This window comes from Desmodus rotundus, chromosome X (assembly GCF_022682495.2).
Source record: "Desmodus rotundus isolate HL8 chromosome X, HLdesRot8A.1, whole genome shotgun sequence".
In the NCBI taxonomy this organism is placed as follows: domain Eukaryota; kingdom Metazoa; phylum Chordata; class Mammalia; order Chiroptera; family Phyllostomidae; genus Desmodus; species Desmodus rotundus.
Window position 1 is genome coordinate 41,691,068 of NC_071400.1, and position 20,595 is coordinate 41,711,662.

At 40.5% G+C, this 20,595-nt stretch overlaps 1 protein-coding gene and 1 long non-coding RNA gene across 10 annotated transcripts in view; one reads left to right on the plus strand and one right to left on the minus strand.

Moving 5' to 3' along the window:
- LOC139440556 (uncharacterized) overlaps positions 1-8,560 on the plus strand; it is a 44,676-nt gene extending 36,116 nt beyond the window's left edge. The window contains exons 2-3 of the long non-coding RNA XR_011650801.1: positions 5,572-5,773; positions 6,612-8,560. This is a non-coding gene — a long non-coding RNA (uncharacterized lncRNA). The remainder of the gene's footprint in view (positions 1-5,571; positions 5,774-6,611) is intronic.
- The window catches only part of RAB9B (RAB9B, member RAS oncogene family), an 87,790-nt gene that overhangs the window by 45,176 nt on the left and 22,019 nt on the right, over positions 1-20,595 (minus strand). For 7 of the 9 annotated variants that reach the window (XR_011650799.1, XR_011650797.1, XR_011650798.1 and 4 more), the window contains one exon: positions 4,686-4,771. The exons of the other annotated variants lie outside the window; for them this stretch is intronic. The gene's annotated coding sequence lies outside the window, so the exon portion shown is untranslated. The remainder of the gene's footprint in view (positions 1-4,685; positions 4,772-20,595) is intronic. 9 annotated transcript variants of the gene reach the window in all.

Sequence of the window (20,595 nt, forward strand, 5' to 3'; positions counted from 1 at the left end):
CAATACTCACTCATTAAGAGTTGCCAAATTCTGGAGGAATTAGGTTGGGAGAAAAATAGAAATGCTTCAAAATTGCCTATGAGAGTATAATTTACAAATTGTTCTGGGGAAAAAACAAGTTTCCTTATACATGGAAAACAAAAGGATTTAAAATTAGCAATATTTCCAACAATGTCATAAAAATAATAATTATCTTCAGTACATTTATTCCCATATAACCAATTTTTAAAGTATGTTTTTAAAAAGATTTTATTTATTTAATTTTTAGACAGAGGGGAAGGGAGGGAGAAAGAGAGGGAGAGAAACATCAATGTGCGGTTGTCTCTTGCGTAACCCCCACTAGGCACCTGGCCCGCAAACCAGGCATATGCCCTGACTGGGAATCAAACTGGTGACCCTTTGGTTCATAGGCGGGCACTCAATCCACTGAGCCACACAAGCCAGGGCTAGAATATCTGTTTTGATAAAAAATATATGTATACAAATAGAACATAGTTATTATTATTCTGTATGGAAAAGCTTCCTATGTAATCTCAAGCATATTAAATGGGCCTAATTAGCTCAAAAAACTTTTATAAGGAGAGATAATAAACCCTTGACATATTCCAGGGCTCATGGGAATGCCCGAAAGTTACTTCTCAGTTTTTAAAATTTAAACTTTGGGAAGGTGTCAAACAAGCTTAACTGAAAGATTATAACATAATCTTGTAAAACAAATATACATATATATTTTAAAGTGTATATTATTTTAAATATATACACTTTTAAAAACATTAATCAAATTTAAAACCAGTTTTGATACCAAGTAATTTGTCCAAACTGCAGGATCCTGCTTAATTTATATCAGTATTTAATTTCTTTAGGCCAATAAAACATACCCTAGTTATGCCATCCAGAGGCAGAAAACATACCACATGTAATACACAGACAAACACACAACATATAAGGAGCACACACCTGAAAGCTGAATACATAAAGACTGTACAAATAATTTTAATTACTAATTTTTGTAAAGAAAGCACAAGATTTTTCTCATTTGCTTTTGACAACTTTTAAGAAGACTGGGGATGGAAGGTCCTATATACCAACCCAGAAGACCTGTTGAGACTCTCAAAGAAAGCTTCAAGAACTGTTAGTGAGTGGTGGAATTTTTTTGAAAAATTCTTGGCTTCAATCCAAGGAATCAAGAAGCAGGGAAGAGCCTGGGGGGCTGCTTTGTTCCCCCAAAAGGTCAGAAACCTGGTGACAGAAGATAAATTTTCCAGATAGAGGACTGGGAGTTGTAGTAATAAAAACAACTCTGGGTCCCACCAGAGTCAAAGAATGTCACCAGAGAGAAATTAAGTGGAGGAAGGGGTACTGGAGCCTGACTGAGGGTTGGTTTTTTTTTTCCAATTTAAAACTTTTACAATCTTTCACGAATCTTTTTGTAATTTTCATGAACTTTTTTTATCCATTCAGAAATAACTGTCTCTAGAACAATTCACTTTCAATCCTTGTTCTTCAAAATTTCATCTCCATGATTTATGCCTTCTATTATTAATACCACATAATTTCTTTCCAAGTTAATTTGAACTTTTAGAAACCTCAGTTTCCAAAAATAAAAAGTAAATAGCCAGCATTCTTTAGATTGACTTTTATGAAGACATTTTATGATCCTTACAAACATAGATTCCTCTATTGGCAAACACACTCTCACTTTCAAGAAATACACCTCCAACAAAGCATAAAACATTTATCTACAACTCCAAATCCATTCTATAGGCAAAAGCAGGTAAACTTAAATTAATTTGCTGAGATATAGCTAAGGTTTTCACCCTTTTGATAAGAATTATCTCTCCAAAATTTGTCCAAAGCCCCTTGCTATATCTGACCTCAATTTTGGGAGAGGTCTGACACTGAAAAGGGAGGCTGGACCCAAATAATGCCCTCCAATCCAGCAATATCACAGAGAGGGAGCCAGGTCACAGGCTTAGGGGTCACCAAGGAGACGGCCAGAAGAAACCCAACCTGAAATTGGGACAGGAGGAAAGTGAGGAAGAGAATTAGGGAGGAGAGTTGTGGGTGTGTGGGGGGGAGTATTAAAAAGTCAAGTGAAGGGGTAGAAAAGTGGCTTAAGTTTAAAAATGTCACTTTTTTCTCTGCATTGAGAGGCAGTCACTCTGCTGCTTTTGCAACCCACAATCAGTCTGAGTAGCATCAATTGCCCTATTTTTCCCAGGATTTAGCAGCTCCCAGGTCTCCAGGAGGAGAGTTTAGAGTGTTTTACAGTCTGGTTGGGGGTGGTGGCAGATATTTAAATAGAATGGTCAGAGAAATGAAGGAAATAAAGAACTTGTGAAGCAAATTTGTACAAAAAGGCATAGTTAGGAGAAAGACGCCTGGAATCTCTGGAATCCCACTGAAGGTTAAAATCTTGTCTCCTTTTGAGAACTAAACCTAAGGAGAGGATTGAGATGGCAACAGTAAAGGTCTAGTTGGAGGATAGTATTATAGTTAAGAGATCCATTCATGGACCAGACTTCCTGGTCACCCAGCTTATATTGGGGCCAGACCATATTGCAATAAAAAATCAAGTGCTTGGGCTTGAGGAAATAAGTCCCAGAGCCTTCAGTTTCTTAAGGAGATATCCCACTGGGGAGTCTTTGGGCAGGGTCAATTGGGTGTTGCCCATGATGAGAACTATGAGAAAGAAAGGGAAGGACATCTCAGGGACAAGAACATGCTGAGGGAAGGGAAGGTCTGAGAGGGATGTCCCATCTCAGGCATCCTAGAGATCTGCCACCAGAGCCAAGCATTCTTGAATCTAAAGGCAGATCGACCATGAAGATCAGTCCTACCTGAACAGACACTTCTCCAAGGAGGATATACAGAGGGGCCCATAGATATATGAAAGGATGCTCTGCATCACTAGCCTTCAGAGAGATGCAGATTAAAACCACAATGAGACACCACTTCACACTGGTGAGAATGGCCATCCATAAACAAATCAACAAACAGCAAGTGCTGGCAAGGTTGTGGAGAAAAGGGAACCCTAGTGTACTGTCCTGGGAATGCAGACTGGTGCAACCACTATGGAAAACAGTATGGAATTTCCTCAGAAAACTAAATATGGAACTGCCTTTTGACCAGGCAATTCCACTTCTGGGATTGTACCCTAAGAATGAACTCACAGTGACCAGAGGGGAGGGGGGAGGAGGATAATAGGGGAAAGAAGGATCAAGTCAAGTCAAGGAACATCTATAAAGGACCCATGGACAAGGACAACAGGGAGAGGATTGAATGTGGGAGTGGGGTGGGCAGGGAAGGGGAGAGTAATGCGGGGGAAATGGGGACAACTATAATTGAACAACAATAATTTTTTTTTAAATGATCAGTCTTAGAGCCAGGCATCCTTGAGTCATAGGACAAGACTAAAGCTAGAAGGGGAAATGGTCAGGAGGCATCCCTTCTAAGACCAAATCCCCAGAAAGCAATAAACCCAATGCCAGTGTTTTCAAGCAGGAGATGACTAAAGAACTATAATTTTCAATTGGGTGGATGCTAACATCCCAACATTCCGAGAGACTACTGATTATTCAAGATGGCAGAGGAGTAAGTAGAAGCTACACTAACCTCCTCCCGGGACCAGTTTGGAATTACAACTAAATTGTAGAGAAATCATCCTGAATAACTAATTGAACACCAGATGGAGAGAAGGCTTATAACCATGGACAGGCAGAAGAAACCATTTCACCACGAGACTGGTAGGGAGTGCAGAGGAGGCATGAGAGGGCTGGCTAGGCTCCCATGGGTGAGAGCTGAAGTTTCAGAGGGATATTTCAGTGGCCAGGGGGTTCCCCTTGAGAAGTGTGGGGTCTAAATCCCAAGCTGGGCTTCACAGCCCACCACACCAGAGCCAGAAAAGAACCCAGATAACATCTAGCTGTGGAAAAGCAGCAGTGTTTCTGTCTGCGAGGGAGAGACAGCTGGAGATGCAGAGAGCCTCTGAAAGGGGTAACACATACAATTGTCATTTGCAGCCACTTACCCTGGGTTCCAGCAAAGGTAGGGCAGAGTGGACTAGAGACACTTGAGGAAAGTCTGAGGTTGGTGGCTCTGGAGAGAGAACTGAAGGAACAGCCACCAGGACCCCTGTGCTGAGTCATTCCCCATACTGCAGAACTCATCTTTCTCAGGCAGAGCACTCTCCTACAAGTGGCATCAGCCTGAGGGTAAGCAGTAGCCCTTCCCACAGGAATTATTCTGCCCAACCCTGTGGTGCTTAAGCCTGGCCGTTGATTACAGCTTAATGTTGATTAGGCTATATCACTGATTACTTTACTAAGGTGGAAAATACAAAGAAGCAGCCAAAATGGGAAGACAAAGAAATAGACCCCAAACAAAAGAACAAGAGAATTCTCCAGAAGATCTAGATGAAATGGAGGCAAGCAATTTATCAGATAGAGTTTAGAGTAATGATTATAAGGATTATAATGCTATTTTCAATAGCATTAAAAAGACATAGAAAGCACAAAAAAGGACCAGTCAGAAATAAAGAATGCAATATCTGAAACAAATAATACACTGGAAATAATAAACAGTAGGTTAGATGAAACAGAGGATCAAATTAGTGATTTGGAAGACAAAATAGAAAAAACACCCAGGCAGAACAGCAAAAAGAAAAACGAGTCAGAGAGACTTACCAATCACTGGACGTGAAGGTGGGTGAGGAGGAGGCTGTCCACAGAGTCTGTACAAATGGGAAAGGATTAGAATCCTCTCTTCAAACCTTGAAGAAACAGGATTAGGGGGTAAGCCTGGGTTAGCTCCCACTGACCACTGCTCTCATAGTCACAAGTCTCAGGATGTGGAAGAGAGGGAGATAGAGAATGTCTCCATAAGGGCCACCAAAATGTTAGGGTTGTCAGTAATGTAGGCTGTGAAAGAAATCACAAAGAAAAGAAATGCAGGGACTGAAGCTCTTTTATTCACTCTCCAAGAGCGGAGAGGGGCTTGGCGTGGAGAGATAAACCAGCAGCGAAATGTAGGGCTTTTGAGCTTTTATGAGGTAATTGGGGTGGTTGTAGAGCAAGATGTTTCAGTTGGTCTCGTATAGGTTGCAGCTTGTTTTGATGTTATCTTCAGGTGCAGGGGTGAGTCATTGCAGTCTGGCATGTCCTATTTTGTAAGCTCCCAGAGCCTCGGTGCCTTCAGGGTGCTTCCAGTAATTTTCTAGTCCTGATGATGGAGGCTCATTAAACAAGAGACATTCATGCTTTATGGGGTCCGGCTAGCTCTGGCAAAGAGGGCCTGGAAAAGGGGCCTTTGTCCTATTAATAGGGAACACAATTAAGTCCATACCAGCTTTTGTGAAACTAGTCTCTCCTGATTTTTGTTCTACTTTAGCTGGTTATTCTAATTCTGGCTTATTTGTTGGCTTCTCATCCTATAACTGACTCTAAATGTTGGCACTCTTCCATACATTTTATGGATCTTCTTCTCTCATTACTTACTCTCACTAGCAAAGCACATTAGTTCTCATGGATTAAATTCCATCTGATGCTTATGATTTTCAAATTTGTATTTCAGATTTCTAGCTGTCTACTTGAAAACAGCATGCTAAGAGTTTCAGCCAAGATGGAGGTGCAGATAGAAATGCTTCACTTCCTCACACAAACAAAAGAAGGATAACAACCAATTTAAAAGCAAAAAACCACCAGAACTGCCAGAAAATAAATCTATATGGAAGTCTGCAACCAAAGAGTTAAAGAAGAAACATTCATTCAGACTGGTAAGAGGGGTGAGAAGCTGGGGTGGAGAGGACATGAGGCAATGCAGCAGCATACTGGGGGAGGGGTGAGGCAGTGGCTGGTGGATAGGATTTCCCACATTCAGATGCAGATAAGCCAGGAGAAACAACTGGGGAGCAAGACAAACCACTCAATCCAGGGTTTCAGCATGGGGAAATAAAGCCTCAAAACACCTGGCTGTAAAAACCTGAGGAGGTTGTGGTGGTGGGAGAAACTCCCAGTCTCACAGGAGAGTATGTTTGGGAAGCCCACAGGATCCTAGAATATACACAAGCCCACCCACCTGGGAATCAGCTCTGAAAGGGTACAATCCACTTGTAGGAAGTAAGGGAAGCGACAGAAAGTGGGGCAAGAGCTGAGTAAGCTAGCAAGTGACGTTGTTTCCTCTCTGACACCTCTCACACATACAGTGCCAAAACTCGGTGGAGTGGCCCCACCCTGATGAATACTTAAGACTCCATCCCTTACAATGTAATAGGTGTGCCAAGACAAAGAAATATGACCCAAGTAAAAAAACAGATCAAAACTCCAGAAAAAGAACTAAGCAATGAGGAGACAGACAACCTATCAGATGCAGAATTCAAAACACTGATAATCAGGATGCCCACAGAAATGATTGAGTTTGGTTGCAAAATATACAAGGAACCAACAGTAAAGGGAAGGAAATTGGGACTAATATCAATAATTTGGAACAAAAGGAAGAAATAAACATTCAACCAAAACAGAATTAAGAAACAAGAATTTTAAAAAATAATAATAATAAGGAGAGGCTTAGGAAACTCTGGGACAACTTTAAACATTCTACCATCTGAATCATAGGGGTACCAGAAGGAGAAGAGGAAGAACAAGAAATTGAAAACTTATTTGAAAAAATAACGAGGGAAAAATTCCTCAAGCTGGCAAAGGAACAAGACATGCAAAACCAGATGCTCAGAGAATACCAAAGAAGTTGGATCCAAGAAGAAACATAATAGGCCACATCATAATTAAGTTGCCCAAGATTAAAGATAAGGAGAGAATCATAAAAGCAGCAAGAGAAAAAGAGACAGTTACCAACAAAGGAGTTCCTATAAGACTATCAGCTGATTTCTCAAAAGAAACCTTACAGGCAGGAAGGGGCTGAAAAAAAGTATTTGAAGTCATGAAAGGCAAGGACCTACATCCAAGATTACTCTACCCAGCAAAGCTATCATTTAGAATGGGAGGACAGATAAAGTGCTTCCCAGATAAAGTCAAGTTAAAGGAGTTCATCATCACCAAGCCCTTATTATATGAAATGTTAAAGGGACTTATCTAAGAAATTGAAGAAGATCAAAAACTATGAAGAATGAAATGACAACAAACTCACGACTATCAACAAATGAACGTAAAGAACAAAACCAAAAACTAAGCAAACTACAATAGGAACAGAATCACAGAAATGGAGATCACATGGAGTGTTATCAGTGGGGAGGGGGAGAATGGGGGGAAAGTTACAGGGAATAAGAAGCATAATTGGTAGATACAAAATAGACAGGGGGAGGTTAAGAATAATATAGGAAATGGAGAAGCCAAAGAAGTTATATGCATGACCCATGGACATGAACTAAGGGAGGGGAGATGCTGGAGGGAGGGGAGTGCAGGGCAGAGGGAGATAAAGGGGAGAAAAAATTGGGACATCTGTAATGGGATAATCAAAATATACTTAAAAAGTAATCAGCATGCTAATATCTCACATCAATATCAAACAATATGTTGAAAATGAAACTGCTTTTCTACCAAGGTTGCTTCCATGCACAATTTTTTTCCCATTCCAATTAATGGCATCAACATTCATTCACATAGTTTTTCTATCCAGAAAAGTATGAAATCTTTGATTCCTTGCTCTGAAACCTTGATGCTTTTTCTCTGAAATATTGATTTCTTTATATGCCTTACTCCTTCCCAAAGTAAGTACATCAGCAAATCATGCTGATTGTAGTGCCAAAATATACCTGGAACCCACCTCTGACTTCTACTGATCATCTTAGTCAAATCACACCTGAGTCACTACAATTCCAAACTTGTCTTCCAGCTTATATTCTTTCCTCTTTTAATCCATTCTCCACACAGCAGAGTGATTTTCTCCCAAATCTCTATTTTTTGTGTTAAATTTACATGACATTGGTTGATATACATGCAATTAGGTTGAATTATTGCAATAAAAAACAGCTGGCACAAACAAGTTTGGGGGGAAAACACTGACTCTTTATAAGAATATAACTCACTGTGGGGAGCAGAGGTGCAAGGTTGGACTAGAGTAGGGTTGGCAAACCATTTCTTAAAGGGCTATCTAGTCAATAGTTCCCTATATAATGGAGTAATCATACCTCTTTCAGTTGGAGGGGGTGGACTAATGTTAGTTAAATAATGCATTTTGTAGAGCTCTTATCTGGTATAGAAGAGGTTTAATTACATGAGAGCTATTTATTAGGCATTTAAAATGTTCTAGTTAATTTTGGCTGTGTAAATTTGAGAAAACATGCTTAACCTCTCAAACTTAGATTATTTCTCTGTAAAACAGAGATGTCACCTACTGCTTATGGTCTAGAAAGCATAAAATAAAATGAAATAAATACATAAGCTAAATAACTTGGTAGGCACTAAATTAATGTTAACTGATCCTATATTTTTCCATATATATATTTGCTCATAGATAAGGCCTCATATTAGAAATCATCCTGCAGGCAATTTAGCATGACCAAAGGCACGAGATATACTAGGGGTGGTGGTGCAGTTCATTTTCACATCTGTCAAAAGAGCAAAACAGTGTTTTTGTTTGTTTGTTTGTTTAGACTGGGCATGTTGCTATTTTTATTTTTATTTATTTTTTCAATATTTAATTTTTAAAATTTTTATTCAGTTACAATTCTCTTCATTTTCTCCCTATCCCTCCACCCCACCCCAGCCAATCCCACCTCCCTCCCCCACCTCTATCCTCCCCCTTGATTTTGTCCTTGTGTCCTTTATAGTAGCTCCTGTAGACCCCTCTCCCCACTATCCCCTCCTTACTCCCCTCTGGCTATTGTTACATTGTTCTTAAACAGTTTTTAGTACAGTTGACAGAAGTTGCACACTCTCTAGCTGGGGCCACATTAGTGATTTTTAAGGAAAACATTTCCCTGTCCTTTAGAGCTACTACAGGTCCCCTATTATAAATATATCAGAGTAGGTAATTTTCTTACTGATATGCTTAAACAAAGTATAATTTCAAAGGCTTTCCAGGGGAGTACAAACACATATAAGACATGAAGTCAAAGTTTGTTCAACATAAGTTCATCCTGCAAGACAAAAGTCAGAGATGTTTAGAACATGTTTTGCTAAATATACTCAAATATATTCATTTTGTTTGAAAGGGATAAGTTGTCCATAACATGAGGTCAAACAAAGAGTAATGAAAAGAACATAAGTCATTGTTTTCAAAAGATGATTTGTAGGTCTTCTTGCAGTTCAGTGGTCCATTGCTCCTCCAGTGCTTTCTTTACTCGGGCGTGATGAATCCAAGGTTTTATACTTTTCAACTTCACCACAGTGCTGGCAGTGAGGAGTATTTCCTAAGGTTCAGTCCACTTTTCTTCTAGTTGGCTCTCTGGAGATCCTGTCTTCCAAGTCTTGAGTAGCACCTTATCTATAGGCTCAAAGGAATGTAGCCAAACCCGTGGGGGAGAGGTCTCTAATATGAGCAAGATCATTAATTACAGCTAAGGTCTGACTTAAATGTTGTATACATTTCTTTATCTTCACTTCATGATCTATATACATATCTTCCATCCCAATCACACCCTGAAATCATCACCCATACACAATTTCATAAGAACTCAATTGAATCCCACTTTGAGGAGCCACAGTTATCCTGAGCAGGGCATTAGGTAAATCTTTTTTTCATTTTTTACTGTTGTTCATGTATAGTTGTCTACATATTCACCCCACCATGCCCCCTCACCCCAGCCATCCCTGCCTCCAACCCTTGAATTACCCCTTTTGGCTTTGTCCATGGGTCCTTTATACAAGTTCCTTGATAGCCTTCCCTCTACTTTCCCCCATTATCCCTCTCCCTCCTCTTCTCTGGTTACTGTCAGTTTGTTCTTTATTCAATGTCTCTGGTTGTATTTTGCTAGCTTTTTTGTTTTAGGTTCCACTTATAGGTGAGATTATGGTATTTGTCTTTCACCCCCTGGCTTATTTCTCTTAGCATAATGCTCTCCAGTTCTATCCATGCTGTCACAAAGGGTAGGAGCTCCTTCTTTCTCTCTGCTGCATAGAATTACATTGTGTAAATGTATCATAGTTTTTTGATCCATTCATTTACTGATGGGCACTTAGGTTGCTTCCAGCACTTGGCTACTGTAAACTCTGCTGCTATGAACATTGGGGTACATAGGTTCTTATGAATTGGTGTTATAGGATTCTTAGGGTATAATCCAAGCACTGGAATTATCAGGTAAAAAGGCAGTTCCATTTTTAGTTTTCTGAGGAAATTCCATAGTGTTTTCCACAGTGGCTTCACCAGTCTGCATTCCCATCAACAGTGTACTAGGGTTCCCTTTTCTCCACAACCTCTCCAACACTTGTTGTTTGTTGATTTATTTGTGATGGTCATTCTGATGGTAAATCTTGATCCCAATGGAGATGAGCTTCTTGATACAGCTTGGCTGTATTTTTCTTCAAGGTGTGATTCATCTATACCTTCCCAGAAGCCTGAGGTCTCCATGCTGTGGAGAGGTGTCCATACCTTCCACTTGATTCCTAAAAATTTACTAAACTTCTCTGTAATTTCTGAAAAAGCAGGTCCATTATCACTCTGGATGCTTCTGGGTAGGCCAAAGCAAGGAATTATTATTTCCTTCAGTATCTTTCACTACCTCTGAGGATTTCTCCATTCTAGTAGGATAGGCTTCTACCTATCCTGAAAAAGTGTGAACAAAAACTAAAAAATATTTCCACCCATAGACCCTTGGCATCTGGGTAAAATCTATTTGCCAGTCCTCAAATGAGCTCTGTAGTTAGTATTGTTTCCCTTCTCTCTTTTGATGGAGATCTGTCTTGGGGTTGTTCTTCTGGCAAACAACATATCTAGGAATTACTTTTTGTATGGCTTTAGAAATTCCAGCACCTGTAAGCCACCATTTATTTATTTATATTTTTTAAAAAAATTTTATTGTTATTCAATTACAATTGTCTGAATTTTCTCCCCATCCCTCCACCCCACCCCAGCCAATCCCACCTCCTTCCCCCACCTCTACCTCCCCCTTGATTTTGTCCATGTGTCCTTTATAGTAGCTCCTGTAAACCCCTCTCCCTACTATCCCCTCCCCACTCCCCTCTGGCTATTGTTACATTGTTCTTAATTTCAATGTCTCTGGTTATATTTTGTTTGCTCTTTTCTTTTGTTGATTATGTTTCAGTTAAAGGTGATATCATATGGTATTTGTCCCTCACCACCTGTGTAAGCCACCATTTAATATTCACAGTTAATGAGTCCCTTACATAGTGAGTGGCATCATGCAAATGGTTTATAACTGGATACACTAAATGTTCAGGAAGCAGTATAACTCCTTTCTTATTCTTTCTCCATCCATTATGAACACCTTCTTCATCAAAACCCCAGCTCTCAGCTTTCTCTAAGTCTGTAGTTGAATATTACAGGTTAAATTGTGACAAGGCTAGAACAGGTACCAAAGGCTTTATAAGTGTTCCTTGGCAGCCTCTTTCATTGCTCAATCAGCCAGACTGTTTCCTCTAACCACTTCAGTGTCCTCTTTCTGATGCTCAGGGCAGTGCATAACTGTCACCTGTAAAAGTATCTGAACAGGATCTAACAATTTTAAATTTTCTGCTGCATGCTTAATCTCCTTTTTATTGGAGTTTAATATTCCTCTTCCCTTCCAGATGGGACTATGTGCATGAAAAATTAGGAAAGCTTACTCTGAGTCAGTATACACATTCACTCTCTTTCATGTGACAATGCCTGTGCCCTCGTCAATGCAATCAGTTCAGCTTTCTGAGCAGACATTCCTGGTGGCAAGGCCTTGACCTCCACTACTCCTTCAAGAGTCACAACTGCATACCCAGCCTTTCTGTTTCCTTTGTCCATATAACAGCTTCTATCTGCATCTATAGTCCAGCCTGCCCCTTCTAGAGGATGGTCCTGTCCTGTAAATCAATTCTGCTAGAATAAACTTCATCAATTATCTCAGCAGAGTCATGAGTTAGTGCAGCTGAGACAGGCTCTAAGAGAAGAGAGGCAGGATTTAACTTACAGTTTTGAAGGAAACATTGAGATTGTTGAGAAGAATGGCTTGGTACCTGCCCCTTCTTCCAGCAGTGAGCCACAAATTTCCCTTTTGCTCCAGCAGGCTCAGCACTTGGTGGGGTGATAGGCTGTCCCAAGGAAAACTTTTTGGCCTTCCTGTAAGAGCTCGCAGGTGGTTGCCACAGCTCTCAAACAGGCTGGCTACCCTTGGACAGTGTGATCTAATGTATTTAACAAGTATGCAATGGATTGCATAATGTCACTAAGCATTTGGGTTAGGACATCTAGGGCAATGCCCTGCCTTTCATGAATGTATAACTGAGAGGGCTTTAGTCCCAAGGTTTGGAAGCCCTGAGGCTGGTGTAGAAGCCAGGTACACCTTTAGAGACTCAAAAGATTGGGTGCACTCCTTAGTCCATTCTAAAGGGATATATTCTGGTCCTTTCAGAGTTTTTCCATTTTAACACATCTGATCTAGAAAAGAGTATGTGCCCAATAATATCCAGCAGGCTGGCCCTCTGGCCCTACTCCTACTGGAAATCTTCACAAAGGGTTTTGCCCTGCCCCAGAAGGAGCTTGTCCTCCACCAAATTTGGTTCCCTGACTGGATTGAGATGGTGAGACCAGTTCAGGCTCACTTTCCCCAGTTCCCTCAGCTGAGTAAGGAGGAAGATCCCTCAGGGATGGATGGGCCGTAGGAACCCTGAACATGCTCACAGCAGCCATAATACCTAGATCTTCCTGGTCCCTTTCCTCTGAGCTTCTGCTTTTACAGGCAAATTCCATTCTCTCTGGTCTATTAATCTTTCCTTTTAACCCTGGATCCTTATTATATAAACTTGTAAAATTTTCCAGGTAAGATATTTTGTCTCACTTCCCTGATCTTTGACAAAACAACTCTAATTGCAGTATAATACAGTAATTTAAAGACCCATTCAGCAGCCAGCTCTCTCCTAAATCTAGATTATACAGTACATAAGCCAAATAGTATTAGAATATAGAACCATTTACTTTTTAGTCATAGGTTTATAAGCATAGGTCAACCAATGAGCCAAAACTCACCCCAAAGGGCTGTTTCCTAGAATGGAGGCTTTTCCCCTATTTTACCAGACATAGCTCTGTAATATTACAAAAACCACAAGGCACCTTAATTAAACCAGAAGACACCTTTTTACCAGACAGAGCTCTGTAAACCAGGAGTCACCTTAATTCCTGATGATCTAAGTCACGGCCCAGGATTGTAACCTGAGCCAGAAAACACAGTGATTCAATACAAAGTGAAGAAGATGGGAGGTGCTGAGAGTTAGAGGAGAGTCCCCAAATGAAATCACTTTGCAGCTGCTAGGGAGTCTCCAAATCTACACCCTGGGGTCCCCCAGTCAAGGCAGCCAATGGAACATCCCCCCAAATACCCAGACTTACCAGAGCACCCAAAGTCTGTCCCAGAAAGGAGTCAGAATATGAAACTGGAAAAGCCAGAGTTTGTGCTGCCTGTGACTACCAGAACCAATAAACAGAGACAAGGGTTGAATAAAGTGCCAAGGATTGGCACTTTATTCAAATGGCTGGCAATCTGAGAAGACAGCAAGTTATGTACCCTAACAGACCACCTCACATTTTCTTTCAAGCTAGTCTTTTTTGTAAGGAGGAAAAAGTGTAGGTAAGGGATTTGGAATTAAGGGAAGAGGTTAAACAGATAAAAGCTGCAGTCTGTCAATTTCCCTAACATCCTTTCATCTACTGACTGGTGATTTCTATCTGAGTCCTGTGTCCTGTGTCCTTTGTCCTGGGTGATTTTCTTTATCTGTATCCTGAGTGGTGGAATGTCTCCCTCTGAAACACAATGGCTCAGATACCATCTTGATTGCTTATGATCTGTTCTGGAGCATAAAGGTTGAATTGCTTGTAGTCTCCTGGAGTCAGGGTGAGCTGTACATTCAGTTACTGAAATAATAGCTTTTTACATGCATTAACTATTATGCTTATTAAGTATTGACAAAATTAAAATTTTCCAACTCTTTTGCCCTCATCATTTACCTATGCTGCCATCTTGACCAGAAGTCTATTAATCTTCATATAGACAAGTTCTGAATTTAGACAAGGGTCAGTATCTCATTGAAAGTGAAAAATAATGAAACAGTAAATTATATTCCCAAATTGCATAACCTCAATTCTTTGGGATGCCAAAAAATACAATGAGCAATTACATGCCCATCAGATGCTCAAGATAATGAAAGTTACTGAAAATTAGGGAGGTTAACCATTTTGTTGAGTAAAATCAGACGAATTTATAAGTGAAGAAGGATAAGGATCAAGGCTTCAAAAAATAAATACATAAAATCTTAAACCATTAAAATATTTACTAATTTTTAACTCTTTCAAGATCTTTTGGACAAAAACTTAAAAAACCCCGAAACTACATCCTCAATGTAAGAACTTTATAGTATAAAGCAGGATTAAATGTGCAAACGCTGATATTAAGACAAGAGGGTCATATTAAGACCCTACATAAAGGACATCAGGGAGGCCATGAGAGGAGAAGGGGGTGGAGTGTTAAATATGGGAATTAATAGCTATGCTTTTTTCCAGGCCCAAATTCTCTAGCCTCAATGTTAAATTAATTAGAAAATATAAAAATACAAAAGGTTTCTTTGCATATGCAACACAGAAATGCGAGATTAAAAACTCCTGTGGGGCAGAAACATAATGAATTCAAGCAGAATTTCTGGGCCATGGTTTTCCCTGTCTTCCCAGCACAGACCACTGGACTCTAGTTTTGATATTCCCTTCAGGTGGAGTGCTTGTTTTCACCTTGGCCTCTGTGTACAAGCAGAAACTTGTGTAAAAACTCAGAAGCCAATGATGACTTTTTACATTGGCAGATATGTGAGAAGCCACAACTCTGCATTTATCAAAATGATCTTAACTTCCCCTCAGCTTAAATAAACTTCAGAAATGTTTTCTCCCGACTTTAGACCAATAACTTCCCTTTTCTTGGAGCATTTACTTTAGAAAACTTGTAATTGCAAATTTCTTTCTCTGTCCTTTTGAAGTGTAGACAAATCTTCTCCCAGCCTCTGAGCAGTTTAGCAACTGAGGAATGTCTTTTTCAAAGACCTGGGAGCTATCCATTTGAAATGCAATCATCATGAAAGACATTGCCCCTGTCTCCCAGTCTCTGTGGAAGGGTAGGAGCTTCAACTTCAAAAAGAGAAAATTAGCCAACACTGGATGAACTAATACCATTGAACAACGTCCCTCCTAACATTTCTCCAGTACTTTTCCACTAGGTCACTCTAGAGTTTAAAAACCTTCCCATCTCTTTATTATAATATTCTTTTTTAATTGTTTAAAATATTGTTAGTATTTATTTATTAAACTTTCTGTTAGGGGTACTGGCTGATAATTTATTTGTTGGTTGGTTCACTTTTCTTTACATTCAATATTATTTTGTATTAGTTTCAGGTGTGTGGCATAGTAGTTAGACAATCATATACTTTAGGAATTGTTCTCACAATATTTCCAGTACCTACATAGAACCATACATAGTTATTACAATATTATTGACTATATTCTCTATACTATACTTTACATCCCCTTGACTATTCTGTAACTATCAATCTGTACTTCTCAATCCCCTCACCTTTTTGAACCAGTCCTCCAAACCCCTCCCCTCTGGCAACCATTAGTCTGTTCTCTGTATCTGTGAGTCTGTTTCTGATTTGTTTGTTCACTCAATATATTGTTCTTTAAATTTCACTTATAGGCGAAATCATGTGGTATTTATGTTTCCCTGACTGACTTCATTGAGCATAATACCTTCTACATACATCCATGCTGTCACAAAAGGTAAGATTCCATTCTTTTTTATGCCTGAGTAATATTCCATTGTATATATATACCATGGCTTTTTATCCACCCATCTATCGATAGGCTTCCATATCTTGGCTAAAGTAAATAATGCTATAATTAACATGCGGGTGCATACATTCTTTCAAATTAGTGTTTTGGATTTCTTCTAATATATTCCCAGAAGTGGAAATGCAGAGTTGAGGGATCGGAGATGGCAGCAGAGTAATGGGCAACTCTGTTCATCTGCTCTCAGACATGGACCAGATTTGAAATCATAACATGAAGAGAGTGAGTAAAAGTGTCTGTGAGTGAGAGCATATGTGTAGGATAGTGTGGAGCATGTGGGAGTATGCAGGAACTGGCCAGCCTGTGGGGCACCCAGGGGTCAATGGGTGTCCCTGGGTTTTCTAGGAGGACTGGGAGCTAATGACCTGGGTTTTCTAGGAGAACCACCACCACTGCTCAGCCCAGCACTGCTGGCTGCACAGAGTTGGGGCAGCTATAGATCGGCTCAGGACTCACAAGCTACCGGGGCAGTGAGAGAAGGCCTGGGAGGTGTGGGCTCCAGAAACAGCACAAGAGCAACAGGCAGGCCCAAGGCTGAAGACCTCTGGAGGGAGCAGGAACAGCACACCATCACCACCTTGTGTTGTAGCAGAGCTGAGGGGATCTTCCCAACACCATCCAGGAAAGATTCAGAGAGAAACTTTATTTAAAATTGGCAGAGGCCCTGTAAGGCAGTGGCCAGCCTTGACCATGAGAGACTGTGTGATTTTGGGAGAGGGACTGTGGCGAGAACAGGACCCCCAAGGATCCATGCTACATCATGGGGGCCATAGAGAAATTCTTTTAAAAGGGGAGCTGAGATGTACTCAAGGCTTGGCAACGAGCCGGGCATGCAGGCCTGTGTGTGTGGGTGGGACCTAGCAGTACTGGTATCCAAAAAACTCAGAGGTAGAGAAAACACTGAAAGGGAGGGTCTGACCCAACACAGCTTACAAGTAGAGGATGGAGCAAAGTGGAGAATTCAGGTTGAATCTCCTGTGAGAGTGTGGCAGGCTTGGGTCTGGAAGGTAGGAGCTGCATGCCTAAGATTTGCACCAGTCAGCCAGAGCCTTTCACAGACAGGTGAACCCGACACCCACCTGTGGGATTATGGGCTCAGCACAGCAGAGAGGTCAAGCCCAGGAGTTTTATGCTGATGTGTACATCTCCTCAGAGGAAAGAAGAAAAAGGCCCTAAAACAGACACTATGTGCTACACAGCTCCTCAGGCCCTGATTTACTAAACCCAGCAGAGCAGAGAAAATAGAGACAGGCGCAAGGTGCTATCTTCTCTCCTGCAAAGCTGTTTAACATTCATTTCATGTACTTCAAGTTTGGGCATAATAAGGCACCAGGTTTTATTTTTATTATTTTATTTTATTTAAAAAAAATTTTTATTGTTATTCCATTACAGTTGTCTGCATTTTCTCCCCATCCCTCCACCCCACCCCAGCCAAACCCACCTCCCTCCCCCACCTCCACCCTCCCCTTTGATTTTGCCCATGTGCCCATCAGCAAATGAGTGGATCAAAAAACTATAGTACATTTACACAATGGAATTCTACGCAGCAGAGAGAAAGAAGGAGCTTATACCCTTTGCAACAGCATGGATGGAACTGGAGAGCATTATGCTAAGTGAAATAAGCCAGGCGGTGAGGGACAAATACCATATGATCTCACCTTTAACTGGAACATAATCAACAAAAGAAAAAAGCAAACAAAATATAACCAGAGACATTGAAGTTAAGAACAACCTAACAATAGCCAGAGGGGAGTGGGGAGGGGACAGTGGGGAGAGGGGTTTACAGGAACTACTATAAAGGACACATGGGCAGCAGGTTTTATAATATAGTTTATTTCAAATCTCATCTGTTGCTCTTCCCTTCTCTTACTCCATCCTACCTCCTTCCTCCTCCTTTATATATTTGTTTTAAAGTCTATTTTCTCTCTTGCTATGACTTGTTTCTATTCCACTCCATTACTATTGCTCCCCCTTCAGCCTCTCAAAACCATTTGTGATTGTCATTAGTCATTTCATATTCCTTCTCCCATTCTTAAAATACCCTTATTCTCTCTCCACCTTTATCGATCTTTGCTTATAAGTAGTGGATAAGGTGGTTGTTATTGAACTTCTTCAATCTTATTTCTAGATAGTGACTGTCTTTGTATTTCAAATCTCAAATTTTTAAAATGATTTTACTTATTTTATTTTTTAGAGAGGGGAAGGGAGAGAGAAAGAGAGGAAGAGAAACATCAATGTGTGGTTGCCTCTTGCACGCCCCCTACTGGGGACCCAGACCACAACCCAGGCATGTGCCCTAGACTGGGAATCAAACCTGCCACCCTTTGATTAGCAGGCTGGCACTCAGCCACTGAGCCACACCAGCCAGGGTTCAAATCTCAAATTTCACTATTCCCCTCTCCTGCTCCATTTTGCCTTCCTCATGCCCTTCCCTTTTTATCATTTTAAGTGTTAATTTTTCCCTGTCTTAGCCAGGTTTTCATCTCTCACTCTAAGTATTCTTTCTCCCTGTATTCTCCCAACATAACTTCTCTTCCCTCTAGACATCTCTTAAACTCTTCTTTCTTTCCTTGTGCCCTCTTATGCCCTCTTACTCCAACTCCACCTGTATAAATCTTAGCTCATTGGTTGTTGATATTTCTGTGGTGGAAATTTTTCTGCATTTTGGGCCACATTATATATCTATAGATATAGATATAGATATAAATTATATATATATAGATAGATATAGATAAAGATATAGATATATAGATTCTCTTTTTCTCTCACTAGATATATAAAAATATATAAATTTTCTTTAAATTTGATTTTAACCTAATACTACATTCTTCTCCTCCCTTACTCCATACCACCTTCCCTCCTCCCTTTTTAGTTAGGAAATAAATTTTATTTTCTTTCCTGCTTTTCCTTGTCTCTATTCCCTGCTCTTATTATTGCCCCTCCCTCTACCCTTGCAAAATCTGTTTTCTTTCAGTTAGTCATCTCATATTTGCTTTTTATTTATTGAAATAGTCTTAATCATTTTACACCTTTATTAATATTGGTGCATTGGCTGTTGAGAGTGTAATTGTGGGTTAGGGATATTTTTGGTGGTGTTCTGGCAGCACCTTGACAACAGTATACAACACGTGGAGGGAACAATGACTCTCAGTCAGTCAGCCTGAGGGAAGAACACACCAAACAATAACCCAACAACAACAAAAACCCAATTACAACACATAAAAGATATAAAGGGCAGTGCAAAAACGTCAAACAGAGGTGATCAAGGAGATTGCACCACTGAGTCCCACTTGTCTTCTACCATAGAAGATCACACCACAAGGACAGGGAGTCAAAGTGGATAAATGTAACAAGCAGAAAAAAAGAGAAGAGTCATCTAAAATGGGGAGACAAAGAAACAATCCCAAATCAAAACTAAAGGCGGAATCCCCAGAAAGACTACTAAACAAAATTGAGGCAACCAAACTATCAGATATCAAGTTCAAAATACTGGTTAGAGAATCCAAGATGGTGGAGGAGTGAGTGAAAGTTACACTAACCTCCTCCCAGGACCAATCTGGAATTACAACTAAATTTTGGAAAAATCACCTGGAACAAACAATTGAACAATAGCGAGAGAGAAGCCTTATAATGATGGAAGACAGAAGACTCAGCTTCAGCACAATGTGAATGGTAGGCAGTGCAGTGGAGATGCGAGAGGGCTGGCTGGGCGCCAACAGGCGGCAGCTGAAGTGCCAGAGGGATATTTAAGCAGCGAGTTGGATCACCCTGAGAAGTGTGGGGTCTAAACCCTAAGCTGAGATCCCCAGCCTAGAGTACCAGAGCCCCAAAAGTACACAGATACCATACAGCTATGAAAAGCAGCAGGATTTCTCTCTGCCAGAGATGAACAGCTGGAGACGCAAAGAGCCATTTAAAGGGCCAATGCATAAATTTTTATCTGCAGCCACTTAAAGGGCCAATGCATAAATTTTCATCTGCCCTTGGCTCTGGCAAAATGGGGGGGGGTGCATTGCAGAGTGGACTAGAGATGTCTGAGGAGAGACTAGGGATGGAGGTTTTGGGGAGAGAATTGAGAGTACCCACCAGGATCCTGGCACTGAGTCATTCCTCATATTGCAGCAGCCATCTTGCTCAGGCAGACCACTCCCCTCTGAGTGGGAGCAGCCTGAGGGGAAGCAATAGCCCTGACCCCAGAAGGGATTCTGCCTCACCTTTGGTGCTTAAGCCTGACTGCTGAGTGCAGAGTGACTAGATTAACAACTGAAGGAGTCAGCCACAGATAGTGGATCCCAGGTAGTCTTGAACAGGCTGCCTAAGGCCAGACAAAGTCACCATTTCTCATCACCAGAGGCAGATACAGAAAGAAAAAAAACACTGGTAAATACTAGATGCTACCAACACAAAATACACCATGGTCTTCTCCATGATTTGCAATATTTTCTTTTAAGATTCACTTCTTGTCCTTCAAACTTCTGCACTTTGTCACTATATTTTATATTATAGTTTATCTGAATTCACATATTTTGCTCCTCCCTTCTGTTACCCCATTCTGTTGCCTTCCTCTTTCCTTTTATATCTTTTTATTAAATTTTGTTTTCTCTCTTGATAAAA